Source organism: Stegastes partitus, unplaced genomic scaffold (assembly GCF_000690725.1).
Source record: "Stegastes partitus isolate 25-593 unplaced genomic scaffold, Stegastes_partitus-1.0.2 Scaffold1715, whole genome shotgun sequence".
Classification (NCBI taxonomy): Eukaryota; Metazoa; Chordata; class Actinopteri; family Pomacentridae; genus Stegastes; species Stegastes partitus.
The window spans coordinates 42,301-46,162 of NW_007579446.1; positions in this window are offsets into that span (position 1 = coordinate 42,301).

Genomic DNA, 3,862 nt, shown 5'->3' on the forward strand with positions numbered 1-3,862 from the left:
AAGCTGCTCGAGTGCTTCCTCACTATGGGTAGCGAGGGCGTCATCGTCTGCATAGAGTATCCCCCTGATGAGGACTTTGTGCACCTTCGTCTTTGCTCTATGGCGGGCCAAGTTGAAGAGGTTCCCATCACTCCTAGTGTGGAGGAGGATGCCATCTTCAGGCTGTCGAAAGGCGTGTCGCAGCACCAGGGAGAAGAACACATCGAAGAGCGTCGGGGCCAGGACACACCCCTGCTTCACCCCGCTCTTGATTGGGAAGGGGTCCGAGGATGAGCCATCGTACTGAACAGTGGCAGGCCGATGAAGGCGAGGAACAAGGGACGTCTCTGTTCTCAGCATTTCTCCTGTAGCTACCAGAGGGAGAACACCATATCAAATGTTGACCTTGCAGCTCTGAACCCCCCTTTAGTGAAACGTTCATGCAGTTCGGGCATTGAAGTTCTGGCAATGTTAAGACCAGGGCAGCCCTTTTGCTTGGAGCGAAGGATCCGTTTTGGTTGGAGACGCACCTTGCTGCTGACCAGAGAGTGGTCAGTATAGCACTCAGCACTGTGGTAGGTGAGGAGGGGTCTCCTGGTGATGACAAAGTCCAGCTGTTGCCAGTGATGGGACCTTGGGTGCCTCCAGTACACTTTGTGGTGTGGTTTGGTGGGGAAGAACGTGTTGGCAATGCAGAGGTCATCGTAGGAGCAAAGCTCAAGTAGGGTTACTGGGTTGGGTTTACTGGTGTCTTTTGCATAACTTGCAATACAGCACCCATAGATCCCATTAACTTCAGAGTGCTGACCAGTATCCGTGCTGCTCTAGGCAAAGCGCTATGGAGGACAATACAAGAACAACACTCTAAGGACAAATAGCAAACTAAATTGACAGCTGATACTTTGGGAAGAGCTTCTTCTTAATCTTTTGCTTTACCTCAGAAAAGTGACGCATGGAGTTGTTGTGGTGAAACATTTGCAGTGAGGGAAGTGAGCCCTGTAATTAGAATGGATAATTCACAGCAAACATCTAGCAGGGCTGCTTTACTGAACTATTCAAATCCTCTGTAAAATGGGAAATTTTCAGTGTGGTAGGTTGTTGCATGGACCTTCTTATTGTTTCCTGCTGTGAAGAAAACGCTAACATGCAGACAGCAGAAAGTGGGCCACAGCCAGCTGAAGTGAACGGTGGTTCATACCGGCATCCTACATCCAGTGAGTCAGACTGACGGAGGAGAAACACCTACTGGTCTGCATTTAGGATAATGTTAGCTACGTTAGCGGACAGTCTTGCTATTATAACTAACCTANCTTTGACACGTACTTTTTTGTAGAATCAACAACACAGTGAGATTGGTTGACAATAAGACAAATTAAGAAAACCGGCAGACCAATCTTGTAAGACAAAAGAGAATGAGAGAGTGGAGAGGATCAGGAAACTTAAGCTCTTGATTTATGATATGAGAACATTTTAGAGGCTGTAGTTTCTTGTAGCTGGGTTTTCTGCTTGCTGTGGTTAGATCAGACGAGTCATTTTGGGAAAGCAGCAGGGCAGAGCCTCAGGCCGCTGATGAACCTTCGTGGCTGCTTTGTGGTTCAGCAACAGAGTTTGTTTCGAAAGACTTGTTCCCTCCCCACGCCTTTGACCCCGAGGTCAGACACAGAGGAAGACAGAAAGTGTGGGAAGTTTTCACACAGAACGAGGAGCAGAGCTGGTTATTCATTCACAGGATGCACCACTGCCCTCGCAGTGTGGGCTGACTTTATACTGCAGCTACTGTCTGAGTCAGAGGCACATACCGTACAAGCAAGAAGAGCTGCCGGCTCAAAGGCCACAACACCTGCATGATGCCAGTTCTCTTAGTTTTTAATGAGGAGTGAGAAATGGAGCAGAGTAGATCACTTTGAAAAAGGCCCCACACTGCAGGCCTTAATCGGATGTTCAGGTAGACATCAGTGTCCTGCTTGTACGAAGTCGTGATGTGGTCAGACTGGAAGCAAGAGGAGCACCCATTTTCACTTGTTTTATTGATGCTTACCACCTCTGGTTGGTAGGTGGAGATGGGTGTGGTAGCCAGCGGTGATTTGGGAAGTACTACTGACATCCTGGTCCATGATGTTGGTCTTCCTCAGGCTGATAGTGAGGCCAAACTCGGTGCAGGCTTCNTAAGACTACAGGCTACCCAGCAGTCACTTGAACCTGCCATGATTGTGGTTATTTGGTGACATACAATTCATCTGTCTCATCCGTTAACCTCCCCCCATCACCACTAAACCACAATCACTCTGATTCTGTGATGTTGTGGCTTCGTGTTGGTACAGTGAGGGGACGAGGTGACGCATGAGATCTTTAAACACAGTCTATTCACTGGACTCATAACAATTACAGGATCATGTTGTGGCGCTGACCTGGGATAGACCTAAAGAGAGCAGCAGCATGAACTCCTTTCTGCACAAACAAAACCATGATCAGAGATAACAAAAGGTAAAAGTGAAGGAGGAGAGTTCCTGTGACTTGTGGCCTCCTGCTGCACACTGACATGGAGCCCGCTGGCCTAAATATGTCCAGCCAAAGCTCCCAACTGTTTTTTTCTCTTCACAGATGCTGCCTGGAAGCAGATAAGCTGCAGAAGGCGTGAAAACGAACAAGAACCGATGGAGGAGTTTTGCCAAGTTTTCCTCTGTGCACGCAGAGAACATTCCTGATGTGACTGCATCAAACCGCGAGAGTCAACATCAGCTGATCTGAAAGCAGCGGCGAGGAGGGGGAAGGAATAGCTTTTTATACACACACTCTCTCTTTGTGTACTGTTTATGTCAGTTTACGGATAACAACTTTCTAGGTTATCCATGTCGAGGTTTATACTGGTTTTAACGACATCATTCACCCTGTAACACGCACCATAAACAAATAGGAAGAAATGCTTCCCGGTCACAGAGGAAACTTTTCAAACACACCATAGTCACTGTAATTTGAACAGGTTAAAGTAAATATGAAATGGCAAAAGCTGGCAGTGACCCCTGTTCTCTGCAGGCCACAGTGCAGTTGTTCATGGATATTAATGTGCAGCACTGCGGCAATCCAGACAAAAGACACCAACCAGGACAATTCATCTGCAGAAACTTTAAAAAGTATGGAATTGTATTCGTGCCACAGTCGTCAGCAAACAAAAATCTATTCTGCGCTCAGAACTATCACTGCTGTGTTTGTAACTATCAACGTACACGCACGGTTTACGCTCTCACAGATCTCCATCCTATGTGCTCAGCTACACATTCACGCTCGCACAAAACACACAAAACCAGCCAATCACAGCCTTGCACAGGGGGGTTAATGCTGTCCAATCAGGTGGCTATTTCAGCCGCCTCTCGGGAACGCTGTAAAAAGTGACAACAAAATGAACTTGAGTGGTGCGATTAATCCTGTTACAATACATTTGCGTTGAGTTTCTTTTCTTTTCTTTTTTTTTAAAAATTATTATTGTATTAAAGACTATTTCTTCATCCTTGTTTAAGTAGCTTAGGCTAGTCAGGCTGAACAACGGCGTGATCGTGTGTACGTTGATAGTTGCAAACAGAGCAGTAATAGTTTTGAGCGCAGAACAGATTTCCGTTTGCTCAGGACTGTGGCACAAATATAATTCCATAAAAAAGCCGCCAGCAACCAAGACGCTTTTTTGTTGTTGTTAATTTTCAGGCCTGCAGTGGGTTCCACTGAGGAAAGAAACACAGACCTGTTTTTCTACCACCTTTGAGGACGAAACATCCTAAAGTGTAGTAACAAAGTTTTAGGTCGACATACCGCTGGCTGAACAGGCTAATTGAACAATCAGTTAATTATTTCAGGAGCTGCCAGGTGGCTCGGTGGTTAGCACCGTCATCTC